This window comes from Rhinolophus sinicus, linkage group LG14 (genome assembly GCF_036562045.2).
Source record: "Rhinolophus sinicus isolate RSC01 linkage group LG14, ASM3656204v1, whole genome shotgun sequence".
Lineage (NCBI taxonomy): Eukaryota > Metazoa > Chordata > Mammalia > Chiroptera > Rhinolophidae > Rhinolophus > Rhinolophus sinicus.
In genome coordinates, this window is record NC_133763.1 from 5,501,386 (window position 1) to 5,527,385 (window position 26,000).

The following is a 26,000-nucleotide window of genomic DNA, read 5'->3' on the forward strand; positions in this document are numbered from 1 at the left end:
TGATGCCTAGCATTTGGCCAACCTCTGTGAGTGCTGGTTAAAATAGACCCATCATGCCAGTGTCTGGAGGGAAATGTGTTCAATGACCCTAATCTCTTTCACCAGCAATAAAGGAAACCTCAGAGTTCATTCACCATCTTGTAATTACAACTAGACTTGTTTTTCCAAAAATATATTTAAACTTATCTACACAGTGTGCCTTTGTTTCAACGAAACTGTGAATAGGCTAAAGTATTCACTCTTCTTGGTAGCTTTAGACTCATTCTTTTAGTACTAAAATATTTCAAGGGTTCATAATCATGGGCGAACTTGGGAGTGGTTCATCATCTATAAATTATTCAACCAGAACTCTCTCTGCTGTAATCTCCATAAAGCTCACAATAGAATGAACTCAGGCACCAATCTCAAGGGTGGTATAGATTGAAAGAAAACTTCAGATCATTGATGTTTTCGCCAAAATCTGGAATTCTAAAAATGGATGGAAATTTCTAAATCATCACATGTTCTAAATTATCTTTAAGAAAGACTGCATAATAAAATTGTCTAAAGCTTGCTGTAGAAATTAAGCTTAAATTCAAATTTAATTCTAAGGTAAATAAAAATACTCCATTTTTATACCTTTTTTATTACAAAATTTATAAAACAAAAATTTTTCTTCTAATGTGCAAATTTGCTGTACCAGCTTTTTGTCTTTCCAAAAAACAACAACAACAACAACAACAACAACAAAAAGTCTAACAAACATAAGGAATATCATACAACAACATATGGCACCTTAGAGTTAAAGAAATATGGGAGAATCATTTTGTTTACCTCCTCATGCAACAAGGAAATTCATTACTTCAATTTTTTTTGGACAATTTTTAAAACTTTGCCAGTCATCTAACTCACACAGGAACCCATATACGTACATCTTGTTGGGGAACAGACTTATATTAGTATAACTAAGCGGTAATTAAAATTAATGTGTTAATTTTATGTAGTTATTATTTAAGATAGAGTAGAAATGTAGTTTTAATATAAAAATGTGTGCCTTTTCAAATATACTAGAGACTCACACAGCCATCTCACAGGACATGTATTTGTCCATTACATGTGGTTTAGAATATACTTTACTACTTCAATGAGTTGGGTATGATATTTTATAATTTATATCTTCGCTTTTATCATATATTATAGAGGCAGATTCTTTGATCAGAAATATATCCCCTGCATTATCATCATATCATTATTGAAAAATGCAATATTCTTTGAATATATAATTTAACATGAAACTAGAACAGATTTTCAGCAAAAGAAAGGAGTTGCACATATTGGGCTTTTGTTGTCAGGCCTGTTTCTTCCTGGTAATTATCTCATCTTTACATATGTACTGCATAGTTCAGTGCTCTTAGGGAAATCCAGCCTTCTTTGCTCTTGAATCTTTCTTCCCACAAAATTCTTGGCAAACATGTAGTTATACTAGTTCGATATGAAGTGGCTGTATATTGCAAAATTGCTTCACAAGCCTGCTCAACCAAGGTACCAAGTGATTTGCCCAGAATCCAAATCAGTTGGAGAGATAAGTATGCAACAAATCGTGTAACACACTAGAGTCCAGGGAGCTGCAGTTTTTATTAACTGTGTATCACTTAGGAAGCTCAGACTGCTCTTTATGTTGAGTTTCTTTTAATTGACAAATGCCTCAGAGCATACTTTAAATGCAGTTACACTATGAAACCATGATAGGAAATGGAAGAGGAATATTGGCAAAGAAAAAAAAAGTCACATATTTGTTGGTTGTTGTCTGCTGAAGATGACATCTCAACTCCATAACAGGATTATTAATACATTACATGTTTCTGATAGTAAGTTCTTGTCTTTTGAGAAAGAGCAGTTAACATTGTATCTGTCCAGTTTAATCTTTCCTAACTTGAGGTATACCTTTAGAAATAATACTTTGTTACTATAGTAGTTTGAGAAATGTCAATATTCATGTGAGATAACTATGAATGCATTTATTAATACTTTTATGAAGATATTTTAATAACAACGTAGTCTTACAACTTTAGAAGAGAAAGAGATCCGTAAAAGTACTTCTCCTGGTTCAAATTATACAGATGAATATTCTGAGATAAGTAAATTGAACAAAATATGTTGCTGTTTAGTAAGTTACAGAAACTAAATTTAAAAGCCCCTCAAACATTTTTTTAACCCACTAGTACAGTCTTTTATATGAAGCACCAACTCAGCAAGTGTTGAATAAATAAGTGGACAGATTCCATTCACGCACTATCATAATGACTGAATGATGAATTTTGTGGTCAAATGCTTAAAACTGGGACTAGAATTCAATACTTCCATTTGACTTATAACGTGACAACTGTCCTCAGAAGATAATTAAAAAGTTAGTTTCACCTGTGGCTTCAGAAAACATATATTAGTAATTAGCAGGTTAGAAGAACCAAGATATTTATGGTACATATTTAATTGGTTTGAGAACTGAGCGAACAGGTATTGTTTGTAAGGACAATCAGGTACCAGTTTCAATGAGAGGCCTGAACTGCATGGGTTTCAAAGTTGGCCCACACTTTGTTAATTTTGGCTTGTTTCATAATGCTTCTAAATGCTGCCACAGCCCCTTATTTTGAGGTAATACAGGATTTGACTCTCTCTCTTTCTCTCTGTGTGTGTTAATGTTACATAGGAAACTATAGTCATAAGTTTGTATGTGGTAGATAAATATGATACTTTGGATATATTGCTATTTATGATAAGCTCAGCTATACATAAATTAATTTCCAACTGAAAAAAATGCTAATTGGGATTTTTCTCCTTAAATGGAATTACTGACAATCTCTTCCTCCTTAACCCCATGGCCCTCTATTTAAACTGTTTATTCGTGCAAGGTACCAAAGTTGTGACCCCCAGAGTACGCCATCCAAGAGGTAGATTTTCCCAGTGAAGTCCAGAAATCACTCATCTCTTTAGCATGATCATATAATTAGCAGTTTTAGTGCATTAGTTGCTCATTATACAGCGCTGTGGATTTCATTCGCTATCCAGGTAAACCTTCGCTGTATAAAGAGAACCATAGCATGGCCGGTGAGCTGGGCCAGCTTTTGCAAATTATAGCAAGCTGAGGTCCATAAAATAATCCTAGAGACATTTTTGATCGACACTCAAACAGAATGGGGTTAGCTACAGGAAGTATGGACACTGAAAATATTTGTCACTTAGGCTGGAAATTCAGCTTAACAAATGAGGCAATGAGACTGATGGAATGTATCCTGTCCAAGGGAGAAGTTCCACTGATTTCCATTGATGCTCTCAGTTTTTCCACAGGCCTCTTTCCAGAAAGCTATGTATAGTATCACAGAAGAACACTGAACATATGTAAATGAGTCTTTATAAAGAATCAGAAAAATACATTCAATCTCTCTTGACAAGGAGAATTGACTTCTTTTATTGATAATAACCATTATTGTTATATAATTATTGTATTAATTATTATTTTATTATTAATAAATTTATTATGATCAATTTATTTTTAAATGAATAATGATTATATACAGTAAAGACAGATTGGCATCACATCAGCGTCACTCAAAGCTTAGCAGTACGTGCCATGTGCTAAGCCTACACGAGGGATTCTCACTTCGGATTATAAGGTTATACCAGTTTATCCCAATTTTTCAGCAGAACTTTTTTAGTCACCCTTATCGTGTCTTATCCCTCACGATACCAGAACTATTTCAAAAAGGAGCTTGTTAGTCATCTCCATTAAAAAAAAATCCAAGCCATGCCTTTCCTATGAAATCTTGGGAGGTTGCTATGACAATGATATTTCTAGCTCAGCCCGTAATTCGTCTTCTTCAGCTCTCACCCAGAGTAACCTGGTTCTGCTTGGTAGGTGTCATCTTATAAGACTCTAAAAGATATGCCCAAAGTTTTCTCTAGAGATTGGGACTGGAAAAACAATAGCATTATTTGATGCTGAACTTGAAAAATCAGATTTCTCCTATTTAAAAGTCCTCGTGTAATAGCATGCATAATTCACTCACAGATATAGAAGAAACCGAACTAACACCTTTCTGCCAAGACAGACAGTCTCATTCACAATGCCCAGTCATTTTCTTCTTAGTTGTGTGCAGGATTTCTCTGCTGGGATGCGTAATTACCATCTTCAAACGTGCTAGACGAAGCCACGTATACTCTGATAACATCTCCAAATTCTGCCTGTCTCCCAGGCTATAAACTGTAGAACAAGCTTTGACTCTTAAGCATCTGCTATGGTCTAAATGTTTGTGTCCCTCTGAAATTCAGATGTTGAAACCCTAGTGTCCAGTATGGTGGTGTCAGTGGGCGAGGCCTTTGGGACGTGCTTGACTCATGAGGTCCCTCTCCCTTCAACCATGTGAGGACACAGGGAGAAGGCACCAGCTTCTGAACCCAGCTGGCACCTTGATCTTGGACTTCCCGGCCTCCAGGACTGTGAGCAATTAACTTCTGTTGTTTATAACCTACCCAGATGGTGGTATTTTGTTGTCGCAGCAAAATCAGACTAAACATCTTTCTCCCGTAGGGGAATAGTTTCCAGACTAGTTACCCAGTAAAATTAATGCATTACCTCAGCACATACAAAGTGATGAGGGAACGTCCAAAAACAGGGTTTCTGGAGAATTGTATCCTGATGTGCTGCCACACACATACTTGCGAGATTCTTTCCACTTTCACTAGTATGAATTGCTCCATAATGCAGTGGCTTTCCTCATAGCAGGTGGGGCCCCAACAGCTCTGTTACTTACTACGTCTACATGGACTTGACTCTCTCCAGTTCCTTGAGAATTATTCGAGCTGTTTTTGAGACTTTGACTTGCTTGACCTTTGAACTGATCATTGTCATCCAATTCTCTTGACTTTCAGGGCCATCCTTTGTTACTCTTACATCCTCCAGGGCAGTTTTAGAAGTGAAGAGCAATGAAGAGTAGCTTCTCAAGACGAGAAAAAATCAAGTGGATGGGTGTTCATTCATTCCCCATTTATGAGTAGCTGTCATGCCCCAGGCACTCAGGCTCTATGCTTTGGATGCCAGAGACAGTGAACACTGACGTCCATGGTCCACAGTCAAGCTGGGATGACTTCCAACTAGAAAGAATGGTGTAAGGAGTGGGTTAAGGTCCAGGACAGAATGTTAGGGTGGGAAGAGCAAGTTTGGAGAACTGGACACTCGATGTATGTTTTGAAGAAAACACAGGAGTGTAAAAGACCAAAAAAATTTTTCAGAAATGAACACTGTAGGCAGAGGCAATTGCAGGATTCAAAGGGGGAAGCATAACAAGCAATGACGGTTCTAAAGAACTACCCAGAGTTAAGACCAACTTGAGTATAAGATCTATTTGCGCGAGTGGCACAAAAGACGCCAACATTTTCTGTGGATAATCAGCTGTAAGGATGTGTCACCTTTCTGTCATTCTAGAAATAGTTCCTGAATGTCACTCACGTGACAATGATCATTGTAGGTTCTTCAATGATAAAACAAGACCCTACCCTCATGGCATTTGCATTCTAGCTGTGGAAGAGACAGAAAATAAACCAATACAAAAATATGTTGGTCAGATGGAAACAGAGGGAGCAAACTGTATCAGGGCTGGGATAGGGCATGTGTACACCTGTGTGTGCAAGAGCCATTTCGTATAGGATGATGAGGCCTCACTCAGGAGGTGACACCTGACCAGACTTGAAGGTTGTCTTCTCCTCTACCTTATCATGCCCTCTGTCACAACACCGTATTTGCATGCATATGGATTGCTTTGCTAGAACATTTCCAGCAGATGAAATTGTAAGTGCAAGGGCCTCAGGATGGGCCAGTGCTGTGTGCTGAAAGCGCAGCGAGGAGACGGGTGTCCCTGGTTATAGGAGTGAGAATAGTGGATAAAGTGGGGAGTTGGTGGAGGGGCGTGCAGATTAAATACTGCATTTTAGTACTTGTCCCCATGTGGCTCCCCATATCTCAGAGCCAAGGCAGTGTCTGGCCCCAGGCAGTAGAGTACCATTACTTGGTATTTTTAGCTAACTAGTTAAGCTTAAAAGCCTAAAATGTTCATAGAGAGAGAGATTTTGCTGAGTTTTATAGCTCTTCTTTACTACATCAGAATAATGGATAAATCCAAAGACTTTTCATGTAGGGCAAGCACAATCAGGGTGTGTGTATTTAATAACAGAGAAGAGAAATAACCCTTACTGTTTTGAATCCGAGAAAGGCTGAAGTAGAGAGATTAAATGGTTCATTAACTGTAAACTGAAGCTTAGGAGTGGGAAGGGTCCGAGTGTTTTACCTGTTCTGCTGCCCTAGGCCCCTGATTCACGCAGAGGAAGACTTTAATTGTCACTAGGCTCCCGGGGCAGTGGTAGTTTTTGTCCCAGTGGCTTGGACAGCTCAGGGAGCAAGATCAGAGGCTGGCTTCAGCTTTCTATACCTCTCTCCTTCCACCTCCCAAATCTCCCAATGTGTCCCAGCAGCAAAAACGTTTCCTAGGAACTTATTAGAAATTAAGTTCCCAGGTAGGGCTCCCAGTTTTGACAAGCCTTCTGATTCACACTAAAGCTTGAGACTCATTGCTCTTTCTGGAGAGGGAGGGAGGGAAGGAGGGAGAGAGAGAAAGAGAGAGAGAGAGAGAGAGCAGGAAATTATCCAGGAAAGTAAATTCAAATAGCTTTTTTATAAGGGGCATTTACTATGGTATTTTACAAGTGTTTGGAAACAACCACAAATCGAAACACATAGTTATTTTATGTATCTTTAGCAGAAATCAATCTTACGTCATGGCAGTTCTTCTATACTCTGTTCTATTATTTGATAGGTCATTTCCTCGTAGGATGACTAACAGCAATTCAACAGAAAATGCTCTTTATACTTAAGCAACACTTCCTGTTCCAAGTTGTCAAAATGCTTGACAGGCAGTCAAAATGCAGCTCACTAATTTTCTCAACCCCATGGCAGTAAACAGTCCCCATCTACCATCGCTGCTCCCTACAGGTGATTTCTTGGCAGGGCAAGTTGAAGAGCCTTGGTTCTGTTTGCCATTTTGATTCCCGTAGGACTGTCGGTGATGAATTACTCACTGACTTCTATTATTACATCTCAAGGATAGATGATGATGCTTATCGAGGAAAATGTCAAAGAGCCTTCTTGCACTTTCTATGATTAAACTTGATTTTTGAAAAAAATCAAGGCCGTATCTACATTTAACTATGGTATGAATGCCACTTAACTCTCTGTTACTTTTGGTGGCATAGAATGGGTACCACTTGAAGAGTAAGAAGCAAAGGGTTCCTACATGAGGGAATGAATCCTTGAGAGCCAATACTGCGCCTTGGCCATTTTTGACACCCTGGTGACCAATGTGGTATCTGGAATAGTATATGTGATCGGTAACTATTTTTTGAATGTATGGTGTATGAACAAGTAAAGGTAGCTTTTAGAGTTGGAGGCAACCTGTCGTAGAGCAGGAGGTGGAAAGTTGGAAAACTACAAAATTCTCAGCGCTAGTGGTGGACTGAATGCAGGTAATAACTTGACTGCGTCCTCTGTCATTGCATGTGATGTTGTGATACTATTAGGTTGGTGCAAAAGTAACTGCTGTTTAAAAGGTTAAAAATAATTGTAAACACCACAATTACTTTTGCACCAACCTAATAACATCTACAAACCAATCAAAAACAGGTTCAGAATTCAAATTTGGATATGTTTTCAACATGAGGCTCCCTCTCACCTATTGCTTCTTATGATAAAACTTGGAACCCTAGAATCAACAGGCAAGTTTCTAGTTTGTCCCTTAAAATTGGGGTCCTGTACTGATGATGGATAAATATTAGAATTTTCATTAATGAAAAAAACCTAATTTTCAAAATGCTTAAGGTTAGTTTCTCAAAATATTAAAATTACTACATGCCACAAGTCAAAGCACCTTATCTTTTTAAGATAACAGACAAAAAAATAAATAAATAAAGGACTATAAAGTTGCATAATTATTGTCAATGATGTTTTTTGACTTTGGAAAAAAAAGTTGCTTCTTTTTAATAAACGAGTTCAACTGAAGAGACTACACATCAATTTTGTAAAAGTTCCTGTTCGATTTTTTTCTGTCACCTAAATGCCAACAGTGTATATTGAATTGAGATTTGTTTTTTGTGCATGATTTCTGTACCCCTTTCCTGTTTGAATTTGAATGTCAAGTACCCTTTCTTAACAATCTTGCGAAAAATTAGAGTGTGGTTTGTAACCACTGTGTTTAACACTCTGTTGGAATACCTAGGATGTGCCTGGTACATAATAAACACATAATAGAATTCCTAAATTACCTTGATTAAAATCTATACTTATCCTAGCTTTAAACACTTGAAGACAGAAACAGATTCTACCTGCATGACAATGTGTGAGTAATCCAGAGTAAATGTTAACTGTAAGTGTAAATTACCTGTAAAGACACAGAACACGTCCGAGATTTGGAATTACTTCCTGATAACCCTGAGTTGGAGCTGGAATAGAGGCTTAATTTAGGGCATGTTACCATTTTCTGAAACTATACTGAAGGAAGACGTTGCTGAGAGAGCACGCAAGATTTTCCAGGCTCCACATGGAGCTTGACTTATCTGCCTGGAAACAGCCAGTGAAAGAGTGAAGGGCCCATGGTTTTGATGGACGAAGCCCACTCTGGTGCATGAAATGGAAGAGAGGAGACTGAGGTTTCGGTTTCTGGGGTCCTCATTCCACTTATGTGCTTTCATAGGGCAAGAAAGAATGTGAGACCAGTGCTGTGTACCTTTAAATATACAGTGACCCTAGGTAACAGTAAAATGCGGCTCAGTGAATGTTCAATTAACTCTAACCAATCAGAATAATGCCTCCTCCCTTGGTGGAGGAGCTCTGACGTAAATGGCCTGAGGTGGGTGTCGGGTGAGATGGGGTTCTTTCCTTCAGCTACAAGGTTCGAAACTTTCTTCAATTTTCCAGTGGTTTAACTCTAACTTAAAACCTTACTAAAATGTGCAGATTTGAAAAAAAGAGTTGGTACTAAAATAAGCTGAGAGCGTTGAGGGTGAAAAATAGCTGATAATAATTTTAAGAAGACGTAGAAGTATTGTTGTGAAAATTATCAGAATTATTTTTGTTCCAAATATGAGACTGCTATAGCATTTCAAGTATGAGTACAATTCAATAGAAATTCACTTGCTGTCTCTGATAACATTTCCAGAAAATTCACTTGGGGAAGTTTAAAATTATTTCTTCTATTGAAATCTCTAGAAATCCCGAAATTGAACTCCATTGTCAGTTGTAACGCACAGGATCAGCGAGCTGGCAGAATTTTAACATCTCTCCTTCCTCCCTCTCATCCTCCTTTTTCTCTTTCCCTCCCTCCCTCCCTCTCTTTCTCCTTACCATCTTTTCTTTCCACAAAGCAGGTGGGCATATAACAAACAGTAGGGATCAAAACCCTTATGTTCGTTGTAGGAGTTGGGAACGTGGGCGCTCACCATGACAGACGACCAGGTTTTAAATACTGTATCTGTGCTCTTCTAGCTGTGTGACCATGACTAATTTACTCAATCATTCTGTGTCTCAGTTTGCCCACCTGTAAAATAGATAACAACAGTGCCGACCTCTTAGGATTCTTCTGAGGGGGGAATCCATTGGTTTTAGCATAGAATAAGCACAGTATGTATTATTTTTCACTTCTCTTAATACATACAATGTTTAGTATTTGGATCCATAGTCTCAAAATCTAACAATCTGGGCTGTGAATAGCTGACTCGCTAACTGGAGAAAAAATTGCTAAAGTAATTATTTCTTTAGTTTCTTGCTCTCTTTTTTTTAACTGTAAACTAGAATTACCCTTTTCTGGTATTATCTGTCATCAAACAGTCCAAAAGCATAATATTATTTTTTGAAAAGGCACTGAATATTTGAAATGAAGGGAACTAAGAAGCAGTAAAAAGTTAACTTTTAGATTTTACTAATCCTAAATTGGGAGATGAAATTAATGGTGAAAGATGTGAAAACCGCAAAAAAGTCATACAGAAAGAACCTCAAATACTTACGGCATACTTGAAATTCAAATGGCAGCAAATAACTAATTCTTATACCAAAAATCTTTCACTAAAAGTAAAAACATAAATGCTTTCTTTTCCTTGCTTTCTTGTAGGAGGCGAAAGAGTACTTGTTAGGTATCAGGCTGTAAAATGTATGTTATAATGGTGGTGTTTCAGAAGCATAAACACTGAGGCAAATCTCACAAATGACCTGTTTAACATAATTTTCTACTTAACAGAAACTTAGTAGAATTGCATTAAACGTTTAGTGTAGTTACAGGAGAGAATTTTCTGTGAATATTATTTATTACTTTTGTAAATGATAGATTATATGGCCAGCTGTTCCAATTAGGCTGCAAATTATATATAGAATGTTCTAATTTGGAGCCAAAATGACTCCTTCACTTAGACCTGGTAAGTGTGTGTGTGTGTGTGTGTGTGTGTGTAAATAAAACGATATAATCCCATGAATGTCAGCATGCTGTCAATAAAACTAGATTGGTATGTTATTATTTAACTCAGGTAAGCCATCTGCATGGTCAGTGTTTGTTTATTAAGCTGTGCAATCCTTTGTACCGAAAGGCGTGGTTATGTGAAGGTGATAGACACGAGATACACCAACCGGAATTTGACAAAAAAACAGAGAATATAGATTTTTTTTTTATTTAAACCTGGGAACTTATTTAACGTGTCCATCTCTTTTGGGTTGAAGAAAGGAGTTACTATAGATTTTCCTGGTTCGGGCTCCAGGGAGGTCTACAGGCCAATGTGTAACTAGTGGCAGATCCAGGACTCTTTCCATTTTGGCGCTTACCTTTTAGACCTGTCTAGTTGCTACAGCATAGAGGAAAGCATTAGATTGGCCATGGCACGAGACAGGTTTGCATTCTGGCCCTGCCACTTAATAACTGTGTGCACTGCTTAAGTAGGCAACTTGGTAAACTTCATGCATTTCAATTCCCCCCTCGCCTCTGCAAAAGGAGGGTAGTTCGTTAGGGTGGTCCAATGAGAAGATGGATGTAAAAATGCTTTGAAAATGATAAAATGCTTAAAAAATATAATTTATCATTATTATTTCAGGATGAGGGAAAACTCCCCTTCTAATATATTCATTTATTTTTATGGCCAGCCCTGATCTTCCAGAAATCTACATAAAAATTGACATGTTACCAGTGCTTGACACTGTTTACATGTGGAAAAACACATCCGCACAGGCGCGTATCTTCTTAAACAGTTCTCAAAGTAATACATGCACATAGCAATGGACTTGGAAATATAGAATGAGATCAAGAGAAAGTGAAGGTCCACTGGTGTCTCTTGAGTCTGCCACTGATAATTGATCTTTAAATTTGCTTTGGGTCTTTTTTCTCTTTGTATGTGATATTCAAAACCAAGTTGTGAAGATTCAAAATCAAGAAGTCAGTATATTTACATACCAAATTAAAATTCCTAAACTAGTATTACAGTTGATGCAGCATTTATATGACATATTACATACATCATACTTCAGTAAATTAATAAAGTGTAAACAGTAAAGAAATGCCATAAATATTTGTGTCCTAAGAAGAATTTAGAGGGAAATCTAGTAGTATAAGTCAATGCATGCTTAATCATATTACTTTTATTTATAAAGCATCCAAACATACACCCCTCTATAAGGCTATATGTCTTTAACATTAAAAGAAATGTAGTCTAGAATTAATTTTAAAAACACTGGTTTTATTGTGCCTATATTTTCTAATTGAGGGGTCTGGCCTTTAAGCATTTATAACTTAGAGCTAATGAGATATAAAGCAGGAGGAAACCCAGCAATCCAACTCATGGCATTTGTTAATACCAGGCTCTGTGTAAACGTGTTATGAAACTAAGTTACAATGAAGCAGAACCAAAAATAGACATCACAATAAACAAATGACTATTTTTAAAAAACCTAGTTACAAGTATACTACCTGGGTTAGGGTGGTGAGGAAGATTGAGTGAAAGGCCAGACCAAGTTTGGTTCTCTTACTTGAAAAAAATGACAGTATATTAGGTCTATTCCCTAATCTGGGGCTATGTAACTGCCACTGTCATCTTGCTAGTTTTCCAAAAGAGTGCATTTCTAGCGAATCAGGTTAGAAAAAGAACTAGAATGTTCTACAGTGCAGTTTTGCTTCCCCTTTCCCTACTTGTTCTCCAGCAGAGAAAATGAGAAATACCTGAACAGATGTGATGATTCACAAATGGCCAAGTCTCGATTCTGAAACACTATTCAAATGAGAACATTTTAAATTAGGATTTTGTGAGACACTGGCAGATTATGGCATGAAATGCAGGTACAGAAGAATATTCTTATGCATCATAAAATGTATTCCTCAAAGTGGAAAAGCCAATGGAAGGCCAGAGAACTTAATGGATAAAATATCATCACATGAAACCAGAGCATGTTCCAAGCTGAAAGGCAACTATACCACAATTCTCACATATTGGAGAGTAGATATAACCCAGTAAGCTCAAGTTTAATATATATATATATAACATACATAACACGCAGCAATCTGAAGTAGGTAAATACATGTTTATGCTCATATCACTTTGAAATTTTAAATACATTCCTTTAACTTTTGAAAAATAAATAGGCAGTGAAAAAATAAGTTTTTTTACAAAATGTGACTCTGGAAACAAAGATTCTTCAAATGCTTCTCTAAGAACTTATCTGTTTAAGTGAAATCCAACTATAATATAATCAAATATTTGAACTAGAAGGAAAATGTTCACGATAATACACATATATATGCATACATGTATATATATTCACACAGATGATTGGTTAAATATAATTAATATATAATACACATAAATATATAAAATGTATTAATAACATGTGTGTATACATGTATGTACTTGTATATTTAAAACAGGTATTTTCATTGCTTGCAACATCTCATCTTAGGATCAGACTATGCCCAAATTCTATGCCTCAAACCTTTAGTGAATAGCCAATAAATTCAGTATTGAAATAGGGATTAACAATGTTGACTTGGGAATTTAGGACCAACTCCTACTAATGATTTGCACTTTTTACATGAAAGAATAAAGTTAGGTGCAAAGGAATAGACTCTACCAATCAAAATCAATCATTGCCAATTTGACAGTTGCTGATCACAAAATTCTGAGTTGTGAACAACGTTGGTTTACATATTAAACAGAAGGTTCTAGGCAGCTTTTGTACTGAAGCCAAAATGGCCCATGTCAGTAATAAAAATCCAATAAGAAAAAAATGTAAAATTATGTGCTTTTCAAGACCAACAAAAATTGTCATCGTGCTTAAAGCATGTGTGAAATCTGAAAATGCAGTTTTCATAGGCAGGCATTTCTGGTACTGAAATTTTTACATTAATTTAGGCTCTATTTTTTAATTTCAGTTTAAAGGTGTTGCTACTGATCACATCTATTCAGTAGCACCTAGTAACGAACAAGACCCTAAATACTAAAAGGCTTACATGTTCTCTCTAAATTCTTTGAGCTTCAGTAAATAGAGAGGTATCATATACCAAAAACAGTCCTTGCATATGATGTACAGTGAATTACAGGTTAATTTTCCTTTTGGACAACTTTATGACATAGTTACACATTAAAATATGTATTTGCATATTAGGCAGATAAGTAGCAGGGTTTTCAAAATCTTTTGTTAGAGGCAGTGTATGTCAGCAACTCTTTATAAATTGGAGCTTCATGCTCAAGGAAATTCACCACTGTATTATGGGGGGGAAAATGTCAACCATTGTTTCCAAAGTAAGAGAGCATTCCCATTTTATATGATATTTGCTTCTGAGATCACCACCTTTATTCAACATTAATATAATTTCTGATAATGAGTCAGTGAAAAGAGTGATTAGACGTATAGTAAAATTCAGAAAGAAAATAAGTTGCAGAATTAATAGCCAATTGACTTTTCCCAGGTCATCCAATCAACTACTTGCAGAGTTAAAAATAGAGGCCAAGTCTAATTCCCACAGCTACTGCCAGATGGGAGCCCGACCACTCTCTGTGTTGGGTTCCACCTCTCCCCTCACTGCCATGATGTGCAATGGTCTCTTCCCATGAGGTTCAGAGTCACTTCAAGTCTTAGTTTAACTAACATGGAGAGCAATAGGAAAACAGGTAGGTACGTAAACATTTTGGTAATGGGATCTGGTTGTAAATTGCCCATGAGAATTAAAACAATTGGAAACAATTATTAACCCTTACAGTGTTTCAGACATTACACTAAGTTCTCTGTTATGTTCTCTTCTTTAATCTTCACAACAACCCAGTGCTTTTTCTCTTTTAAATATCCAGAAACAATTCACAGACGCTGTATAACTTTCCCTAAGTCACAGTTAGAAAATGGTAGAGGTGGGATTCAAACGAGGTGGGATGTAGAGCTCAAATTCACTTACTGAAAGACTTGACTTGGACTTCAGTGGTAGCCCAAACTTCCAAAAATAAATAACAATTAAAGAGAGAAAGGGAAGAGGGAGGTCTAGTGATCAGCATAGTCTGAAGGTTATGTTTAGAGCTTTTTGATTGATCTTGAAAATGAGCGTAAGCTGCCTGACAGCTCCAAGAATAAAATTCTTAAATTGAACAACAAAAACCCATTGATTTTATAGTCAGATATTTGGAGATCAATCCCAACTGCTTTGCTTTCATAACATTTTACTCTCATTTTATTTCATTTCCATTTTATTTATTAAGGGGACATTTAAACATTTAAGTATTTTGCCTGAACAGGATAGTGATTTTTTTCCCCCTAAACCGTGGCTAAGATGCCCATCTTCCTTTGCTTATTACTCAACGGACTCTTTAGTGTCACATCATTCTGGTGTCAGATTTAATTTTGGTGGTGAAATAGTGATGTCACAAAGCCTTATGAAAATGTGGCAGGCCCACTATCTCACACCTAACATGCAGGTAGAAAAAGTGTTCAATCTGTGATTGTGTTCTTTACAGTCAGTGAGATTGAAAAAGGCATGGAGATAAGGTACCCACTGACTAATCTTTTATTATTACAATCCGTATCTTGCATATTGAATTTTCTAAAAGCCCAAATCCGGTGCAGTTGAAGAAAGGGGGTACTGTCGTGTGCTTTCCTGTGCAGCGTAAATGGACTGTGTGTGCTTGGCTGAGTAGCTTGAACAACTTACTAGCTATTATCTGAAACTTTAATGTGCATCACCTCTAACTCCCACTTTGCCAAAACCTCAGCGGGAAGAGAGTATGGTTTGGCAAGAAACCTACAAAAATATTCACAATTAACTTGTGTAGAATAGCAATTACTTTGTACTAGAGGGCAGCTTTCAAAAGTAAGTGGAAATCATTCCCTTTTGTTGTCCACCAAATATTTGTAAATACCTATGAGAACGGCAAGTACCAAATTGACCATTTGAGTTGCAGACATTTTTGTGTTCTTGGTATTTTACTCTCTTAAAATAACAGGTTGTATTCATTGAAATCTAAACGTTCATAAAACATCTTTCTTTGCAATCCTGGATTGTAGGGAATGTAATTTAGAATTCTCTTCCTCAAGATCACCCCATGTCTCAACTCGCTTTTATCAATGGGGATTCTTAGTAGGTACATTTCTTTTTAAAATTATAAAACCATTCTGCACTGATTATTAGGTAAATGTGGGTGTGCCACAATAGTTAAGAAAGTCAGCCCCATTTCATTTTAGCTCCATCCACTGTAATAAAGTACGCATTAAAGGAAGGCAATTTCCCCAAGAACAGCTCCCTTCCTTGAGATGAGAGATGAACTTGGATGAGCAATGATTTATCACAATTTATTTTTGAGTGTAGTGGTTACAAAAAAGTGTTAATGCAGCCTTTTCAGAATGAATCCTTCTAAAATTCATTATTCTCCAATGAGCATACCTTATAATTTAAAACCCATACATATAATTTTACTTCTGTAAAATTTTTGTATATTACCATATATGACAAATATTGAAATCCTTAGATCATTACAATCTTTAAATCTGAGTTTGGATTCGGTGAGTCTGATTATTCTCAGTGATCCCTTTGCGTAACCACCAATTCAGTTTCAACATTGTTTGTGCAAGTTCTGGCAGGATGTTTGTGAATGGATAGAAGGTATTAACATTCTGGTTGTTTTTCATTACATTTCAATTATCAGAGAACCTGGGTGTGAACGACCACAGAGAGGATTGTAAGAAATGGCATTAGAGATATTACTGACTTCTCTGTTTACTCAGTCAGACTCTGCAGTATACAACAAAAGGAAGCAAGCAGTGTGTGTTTCTGCTCCTATTGCCATGACCAAAACAGCAAAGCTTCTCCCCTCAGTCTCATAGCCACTCTGGTACACTGTGTAAAATGTGGGCTTCTTGTTGCCTATTCAGGCAAAAACCGGAATGCTTATTTGTTCTATGTCTGCCTTTTAATGAGGGTTTGATCAGACAGCAGTAAAGACAAAAGTAAATAGTACAAGAAATGTTTATTAATAGATCCCTCCATCCGAATGAACCCAAGAAAAGGCCTGCCTTAAAATACTGTGTGAATGTCTGGGGAGTGTTTATGTCCTTGAAACTCTTCAGTTTTAAGCAGCTTGCCCTTTCAGCATGTTAATTTCTACTTCCTGTAAAACGTGATGCAATACGCAGCAAGCTCTCTGGTTCTCTTTTGTTGGACAAAGCAAATCAAGGCAGTTTCAGTCTGAGTAGGGTAATTCGAATTCTTGCCAGTTCTGTTTACACTTCAGATAGTCCAATATTCTGCAGTGTAGCGTGAATGAGACCCTTCCAACACTGGGCTTTAATTACTTGGTTTCAGGAGAAATGAACAAGGATACACTGAAAAGAAACTAATGAAAAAGAAACACAACAAAATAAAAGATTTACCATAATGCAGGTACATAAATTTGAAAAAAAGAAGAGACCAAATATCATATTAGGCTGGATACAAATGGCCCATTGCTGGAGCTTAAAAAAAAAAGCTAAATTAGCTATAGATGTTCTAGTTTCTGTTGTTGTTAGAAGTCTCTACCAACATGATGCATTCACTGTGCAATATTTTTTAAATGACCTGAGAGGTGACTGAGAGAATCGAAATCTTTCAATAGTTGTGTATAGCACTTTTCTTCCACGAACTAAACATGAAAAAAGTGAGCATATTTCCTTTCTCAAATCATATTTAATGGATTCCCTTATATTACACACATTCATTTTTAAGATTGTTAGAAATGGTTACAGAAAGTACAGAAATACTATCTGTTGAAGAAATGTATGATTTTTATAGTCAATGTATGTATTCAAATTATAAATGAGCGTAATCTCTGACCCAACAATACCATTCCATATACCACTCCAAGAATTTTTCCATCAAAAGTTAAAGCACCAGTATATAAAGACATGTGCCTCTATGTCCATTACAACACAGCTTGAAATCATAAAACAATTTGGAACATAATAAATGCCTATGACATAATAAATGCCTATGTTTTGGTTGAATAAAACCATGGCACATGCACAGTACACATTATTAGGCATCTACTAAAGGTAATACTGTAGTGTTATATGTTAGATATCATTAATATAGAAAGACAATGTACCAAAAGTGTTTTGCAACGAAAAATTACTACACAGGGCAGACAATTAAATTCGTGAACTTTCCACCATGCACTTACACAGTGGAAAGTTCGCAAACTTAATTGTCTGACTTCAGTGCATAGTGAAATATCATTCAGCCTTAAAAAGGAATGAAATTCTGACACATGCTACAGCATGGATCAACCCTAAGGACATTATATAGAGGGTACAAAAAAAATGTATACATATTTTAAGAAAGGAAAACTGTAATACTCAATATATACTGATAACAAAAGATGAATACAAATCACGTTTGACTTCTGCAATGACAAGAGGTGCTCAAAGTGGTTACCGTCAGCACCTAGACACTTCTGATTATGGTGAACTACTGCTTGAGCAATGTTGACCAAAGTGTCCACTTGTTTACTTTTTTTGGCACACCTCGTATTAAGTGAAAGAAGCTAGACACAAAATGACAAATATTGTATTATTCCACTTATATGAGGTACGTACATAGAATAGGCAAATTCATAGCCACAGAAAATAGAGTTTACCAGAGGCTGGGGGTTGGGGGTAATGAAGGGTTATTGTTTAATGGATGCAGAGTTTCTATTTGGGATGATGAGAACATTCTGGAAATGGATAGTAGTCTGGTTGTTCAACTTTGTAAATGTGCTAGTGAATACCAGTGAATAGTACACGTAAAAAAGGTAAATCTTTATGTTGCGTCCATTTTACCATGCTAAAAATTAATCTACTATAACATAAAGTACAAATTTGCCTCAGAGAAAGGAGGCAGATCATGAAGCTTCCGTAAAATTGCACTCATTTTAGGAGCTTACATGTACAGTTATCATCATATTTTGGGAAATGGAAAGGACGCAACAGCTTAAGTTGTCCTCCTGAGGGTTCTATCTCTCCGTCTCTCCAGGTCCATTTTGTCTAGATTGAAGCTGTTCTTGTCACACCTCTGTGAACTCTACCTCAGGAACCGTGCTAGCAAGTGTGTGTCTCCTCATGTATAAGCTCAATGTTCATGCATTGTTATGCTGGTGATTGTTTTAGAACCTAAGAGGGATGGACAACACTTGTCATTCTCTCCTTAACTTGCGAAAAGCAAATATATTACTGTAGACAGTAGTACCAGAAAGGAATAGAAACAACGAGGCAGGCATCTGTCCATCCTAAGAAAACCAAATAGATTTCAAAGTAGAATAAACCACTCAACTGCTGGCAGTGCTGTCCTACATATTTGGCAGCGTAGTACTCAAGTCTGAGAACACTTTCTTTCTTGTAAAAATGGTTTTGATGGGAAAACCCTAAATAAGCCCTTTGGAATGTGTAATGGAGCTCCTTCTGGAATTCCTTTTCCATGAATCAAGGTGCTTTGACTCACTGCTCTCCCTGGCGCTTGCTTCCTAGTCATCTCAGCTGCCTTGGTGCCAGTGCTAGTGAAAAGCTCTCCTTTTGGGTCCTCAGGACAATAGGACAGACTCATGACAAGTACCAGGAATGTCTGGGCTAGTAAAGCACACACCTGGGCTAGTAAAGCATTGTCAGAGGGAGCCCAGAGTGGGTGTCCTCAAACCATTGCTAAGGAGGCTTTACTGGGTCCTTACACACCTGCAATTGTATGCACAATTCTGTGTGTGTGTGTGTGTGTGTGTGTGTACTTGCACTTGTGGAGTGGGTGCATAACCTTTACTGAATTATCAAAGGGGATCTTAAGACCCAAATGGTTACGAAGCACTGGAAAGATCAGTCACACACAATCTTAAACTACTCTGATGGCTCCGACCTTATGTTTCCGTATCACTTTCCTTCACTCAGTTTCACTTCGAAGAGCATAGTAATGTGGAAAAGAATATTGCCTATTCAGGTGACAACTCTGGGCCTGTTTCCTCGACGCAAAGTTACCATATAGTACAAGGATGGAATTAGATACCGTAGCCAGTGCCTTAAAACTAGATAAGTGTTCATATATATATATATATATATATATATATATATATGCTTAGTTTTTCTGGACAGAATGCAAGCATGTTAAACGCAGGTACCATGTCTTCTTTAAAGTTTCTTGGTTATGCTTACTATGCTTCTTCTAATGGAAGAGCTAATTATCATTTAATGGCATGCAAGCTTACAATGAACTTTGGTTGAATATAACTATTTGAATGTACTTTTACTACATTTATTATTACATAAGGAACTTAAACAACTACATTGGGACTTGCACACATATTCAAAGCCTGACTTGGCTAGTGGAGAAATTAGGTAGATACGTACCCTGGGAAATAATAACCAATTTCTTCACCAAAATCAAATTGCTGAATATCTGCTATGTATATGCATAGCTAGGCACTGAGTTACAGGCAATAATATGTTGTTACTCACACATCCTGCTCTCCAAGGCTATTTTAGAAGAGCAAAGCATGTACACACAAAAGGACAGATGGAGCTAGAAAGTGCCATAGGAATTTAAACAAGGGAGAAAACATAGCTGACATGGGAAGGAAGGTGGGTACGGGAAGGCTTCATGGAAGAGATGGTGTCTGATGTGAGCAAGATTTCACTATGCAGCAGGGCGAGTGAAAGGAACAGCTGAAGACATACAGGTGTGACATCATGGGGTACAAATGAGAAATAAGACCACTTGGTGTAGTCTTGCCCTCGGGATGTTAAGGGGGTTAGTAAGAAACTAGATAAAGAGCAATCACATAAAGAGATATTCTTGATACATATTACTTATTAATCACTTTTAAATGCAGGTATTTAAAAAACAGTAGCATAAAAGAGAACTTAAAACTATAGATATAATGAACAGGATGAAATGTCGCAGAACTTTGGCAATGAAGAGGCTTTCAGAACAGCACTTTTCTACCCATTCTCAGTGGACGCACTGGTTGAATAGAAATGACATTTCTTCGTCAGCCTTATTATTCTTACTTCTTTGTTTCTTGCCCATTTTTCAAAATCTCAAGATAAGGTTGTTTTCATTGTAGCTAATGGGGAGAATGCAGCACCAGAAAACGCCTTTTGTCATCAGAGGGGACACTGGCTCCTAAATTTGTACTAAGTTACTGATAACACTGAGCCCCGTCAGACTGAATTTTTTTCCCCATGATTGGGAAGCAATAGATTGACTTCAGTCCTCTCATGTCAAACCTGTGAAGGTGCCTGCAGTTCATTTAGCATCTAACAGTGCACTTCATTCCTAGTTTTCATTCCTCCTCCATTGCTAAACACCAGGCAATTAATTTTTCCTTTCCCTGGGAGATGGTTCAAGAAAAGGAAATAAAGTCATGAATCAGTTTCGGTCACGAAATCATACATAGGTTACCTTTTAAGACTCTGAATTTAGAAACTTCCTCAGAAATTGTTTAAACCTAAAGTCCAAATTCAGAAATCCCTCAAATTTAATTATTTTGCTCAGGTGCTCTGAAATGAAAAATTAAATTTTCCAACATGTTTTCTATCTTCCTGAAAAGGCTTCTCCAATCCATAACGTCTCTCATCCATAACTTAGTAGAGTCAGCTCACCTGTAAAATTAATGGCAGGTCTGAGGCCAGCTGCGGCAGTACCAGTCCCCTAATTTCTTGCCAAATATTTCAGTTTCTTCAGAAGCCAAGTCACAGACACTTTCAGTTTCTAACCATCATGAAGATATTCTCATGCACTGCTCTTCACCATAAAGACGCCTCTGAGATTTACAGAAATTTGTGTTGCTGTTAAGATCCATGGCACTAATCTGTATTTCATATACCAAGCCTAATTTCTTAAAAATGAATTATTAGTATTTGTTATCATTTACTATTCAGAATAATTATTTATATATTTAAATATTTTAAGATTAGGAAAGAAAGGTGATGGAGTCAAGGGTTTTGTTCTTTGTTCCCTTTCCTAGGTGGTGAGCGTGAGTCAAAATTCTAGAATTTTGAAAATTTTATATTTCAAACCCAAGGCACACTCAACACCTAATAAAAACAACAACAAGCCAGAAATGAAATCAGCCCTGAAGTGTTTATGATCCCAGGGAACACTTGCTGTGGGATTTGTCAGCCCTCTGCGCCCTCCCCCGCCTCGTATACTGAAGGTGGAGACAAAGAAATCAGCTCAAATCTTTCTACAGTGTATCTTAAAAAGAGACTTTGTAATCAGGAATCAATAATAACATATAACAGAATCCACATCATTTTTCAGAACCAGTATCTTTGTCTAAAAGCGATATTTAAAAAGCAAGATAAGCAGAGGTAACTGTTTTAGCCATAAACCCTGCCCCTCTTTTTCATTGATCTTCTCTTTTAATTCGCTAAAATAAAATGACATGGCTGTTAAGTCAGACTGTCTCTCTAATTTCAAGTGTAAAGATAACAGGTCTCCTCTGAAACAGAAGATTGGCACACAGACACTCCACAGTCTGGCTTATTGCAACTGTTCTCCACTGGTGAAGTGGCACGTTTGCAATCCCCATCACAGCCATCTTACCCACTTCACAGGGCACCGTTCAAACGTGCATCCCTAGGTGGCAACAGGAACAGGCAGGGGTTCGTGGGGAAACCCAAGGACAAGCGGTCAGCACCCTGTTTAAACGGGGAGCCCCACGTGAGGATGCCCAGACAGCCAGAGGCTTAGATCTGCCAACGCCGTTGGCTTTCCGAGTGCCTGCGGGGAAAGCCTCTCTGGAAACTCTTTTGAGGTTACGGGGGAATCCTGGGACAAATGCACTGCTGGCGCTTTGGGGAGGACTTTCCTCCAACCCTACCCAGCAAGGTATCTCACAACCCAGCTGGACTGCAAAGGCTTCAAGAAAAACTGGACAGACGGGCATTCACATTTCTATGCCTGGGCACAGGGGGCAGAATCTATAGGCATGGCCTCCTCTCACACCCCCGCACAGTCTGCTGTCCCCCACAGCTTTCTGGTAGCACAGTGTCTGCAGTGAAGGGAAGTACCAGAAACCAGGTTGGTACTGGTTTCTCATGCCATGTATTTAGGGGAGGGGCGCGGGTACCAGCCTATAGAGAGAATACCCACACTGGTGTCTGGCAGTGCCCTTCTGGGTCCTTGACAAAATCCATCATGGAAACAGGTGGTGGAGAGGAGCTGACAGGAGCTGGCCTGTGAATGGGCACAGCACCTCCACCAGGCCTCCCACCGCCCACAAAAGAAATCACTGAAGTGACTGGCAGTGGAGCGAAGTCCTGCTCAACCCAAGCTGAACTCCAGGAGCTAAGAGAAGTTGCTCCCTGATGTGAGGCTTTGTAGAGGCTGGACATTGAAGGTGTTTGACCCTGAATGTAATGTGTGTGCACCGACCCATTCTGACGACGGGGAAGGAGAGGCCCGCGGAAGGTAGGAGGAGGAGAGGGGGGTTTCTGCTTACTTCCCCAGCTTGCCTCCAAGGACTGCTGCTCCCCAACCAGGAACTAACCCAGGGAAGGCTGAAGGTGGACACGTAAAGTGCAGCTCAAATTATTTTACATCGAGAATCCCTTCAACGTCTAAGCGAGTCTGGGACTGAAACGGTCTCTTATCTTGAAGAGCATAGGGCTGACCGCCCTCTTTGTTTGCCCAGGAACAGCGCTCCTCCGACCTCAGGCACTTGCTGGTTAACATTTCCATCCCAGTTGTCGCTCCTTTTCCCATCGCAGAATGCAGCAGAGGTGTCCCCTTCTCTGCACCGTAACCCCCATTATCCACCCAGCGGAAAGCACCGCGCTGCGTGGCCGGGCCGCTTACCTTGTCCGGACGGAATCAGCGCACGTCCCGCCCGCTGCCCGGACCGCAGTGCCTCGGCGCCGGGCCGTGTGCGTGGTCAGCCCCGCCGTCCTGCACCCCACCTGCCGGCTGCAGCAGCTGCTGGCTCTCTCGCTTGCCGCTCGGCGGCTCCCACAGACCGCATGAAGTCATCCCCGCCCCGGGCCGGATCGCCGCATTCCGCGCCAGCGCGGGGGGAGAGGGCCCTCTCCCGGCCGCAGGGGAGGCGCCTGCAAACTGCGGCGGACGGCCGCCTTCCCGCTGCGGGTTTCAGGTTTATTTTCTATGGATGCTGGAACAGAGGAGGCGTCACTGGGTGGGGGACCGAGAGAGGAGAGCCTGAGTGACTTTCTCTGCAGAGCGCCTGTCCTCTAAGTGCTCCCCTGTCACAGCCGCCTCATGGACAGCTCCATTTCACTGTGTGGATTTCCCACCCTCTTCTCGTCCTTATCAGTATTGTTCAGCTCCCTGATTTGGAGACTGGGATTGTCTTTTGAGATAAACATTCAAAAGAGGCGAAATGTTTTAATTTGGCGATTTTTTTTTTTTTTGGTTTGTTTCTCAGCCTCTTGTAGCACGCTCCACTTTCCCCCAACACACACACACACAAGGACGCACACGTACACACACAGCCACACCGCTCACAGTTATGAAAGCTGGGACCTCTCACCCTCTTGCTTACGTCATGGATCGGGAAACTCCCAAAGGAGTGGAGAAGCAGGATCGACCAGAGAAAGCGCCCAAGGAAACAGGATTTGTTGCTGTTTAGTGGGTTACTTATCCCCCCACCCAACACACACACACACCCACCCCTTGGGCTGGCTGCTCCGGTGACAGCTATAACATTTGGAAACCGAGAAGCAGAATGCACATTAACAGATGGCTCGACCTCTTTCTTTCCCAACGCATTTATCAGAATTAGCCTTGGGAACAATACCATGAGCATATACGCATGTAAGCCCCTTCCTTCTCTCTTTAAATTGGCACCAGCTATTAACAGACCTGTGTTCCCCACCCCCTCTCTGCCTCTTGCCTCCCCCGCCCCCTTCTCTCTTCTGCTGACCAGATCAGCAGTTTGAGGCTTTAAGGGGGAAGAGGCCAGGCATTTGCTCTCTTTGCAGGCAGCGTTCCTGTTGCTGAGCCATGCCCAGGCAGAGAGTTTCCTGCACACTAGGGTTCTGTGTGAGTGTAGATCCCTCACTCAACTTGCGGTGCTTTTGGAGTTGCCCATCGTCAGGTCTAGGCCAGCTTTACAAGGTGGATTTGTCCAGCAACCTGAATGGCATTGCACTCTGCCCAGGAAGCACCTTTGCTCAAAGATGTGTTCCCATCCCTCTGTCACCAGTCCCAAAATTGGGACATAGTGAAGTAGAGTTCCAAAACTCAGTAAGAATTTTTGGCCCCAGAATGTATCCTTTTTGAAAGCTAGAACAAGCTAATTCATCTCTCTGAGCCTCACTGCCATAAAATTAGGCCATTATATCCCATAGCTCAGTGATTCTTAATTTGTATGTAAGGGGTATATGTAGGATCTGGGTGGAAATATTACATCTTTAGTTTCACTATCCTCTAACTGAAATTGAGCAGTTAGCATTTCCTGTAAATATACTTGCAGACAGCAAACTACAGTAATATTGGGAGTACTTGTGACTGTCACCAAGAGAAGGCACAGATGATATTCTATTGCAGTTTTTATAGATATCTCAAAATATCATGACTCTGATGTTGCAATCAAATCATCACTCCTTTTTTTGTTATATTTAACAAACTATGTATTTTTAGAATGGTTTTACAATTTGTACAGAAAAATTAAGGCGCTGTTACAGAGTTTCCATATATCCCATCCCCACTTTCCTCTGTTACTAACAACTTACATTAAGATGGTAACTTTATTGCAATTAATGAACAAGTATTGATGCATGAATATTAACCAAAGTCTGTACTTTATTCAGATTTTCTTGGGTTTTACTTAATGTCCTTAATTGTGTTCAGGGCTCCAATCCAGAACATCCCATTACATTTTATTGTCACGTCCTCTGTGGCTTTTCTGGGTTGTGATAGTTTCTCAGACTTTTTTTTGATGACCTTGACACTTTTGAGGCATACTGGTCAAGTATTTTTTTCTTTTTTTTTTAAATTTTTTTATTAAATTTATTGGGGTGACAATTGTTAGTAAAATTACATAGATTTCAGGTGTATAATTCTGTATTACATCATCTATAAATCCCATTGTGTGTTCATCACCCAGAGTCAGTTTTTCCATCACCATATATTCGATCCCCCTTACCCTCATCTCCCACCCCCCACCCCCCGCCCCCTTTACCCCCTGGCAACCACTAAACTATTGTCTGTGTCTATGAGTTTCTGTTTCTCATTTGTTTGTCTTGTTCTTTTGTTGTTTTTGGTTTATATACCACATATCAGTGAAATCACATGGTTCTCTGCTTTTACTGTCTGACTTGTTTCGCTCAGCATTACTCTCTCAAGATCCATCCATGTTGTCACAAATGTTCCTCTATCATCTTTTCCTACTGCCGAATAGTATTCCATTGTGTATATATACCACAACTTCTTTATCCACTCATCTATCAAGGACATTTT

General features: G+C 38.8%; 1 protein-coding gene and 1 long non-coding RNA gene across 3 annotated transcripts in view; one reads left to right on the top strand and one right to left on the bottom strand.

Annotated features, from left to right (window-relative positions):
- Positions 1–23,669, bottom strand: part of PKIA (cAMP-dependent protein kinase inhibitor alpha) — a 64,175-nt gene extending 40,506 nt beyond the window's left edge. The window contains exon 1 of one of the 2 annotated variants that reach the window (XM_019725652.2): positions 23,382–23,669. The gene's annotated coding sequence lies outside the window, so the exon portion shown is untranslated. The remainder of the gene's footprint in view (positions 1–23,381) is intronic. The other variant, XM_019725661.2, reaches the window with a different exon arrangement.
- Positions 1–26,000, top strand: part of LOC109444085 (uncharacterized) — an 816,445-nt gene that overhangs the window by 69,093 nt on the left and 721,352 nt on the right. The gene's annotated exons all lie outside the window — the stretch shown is intronic.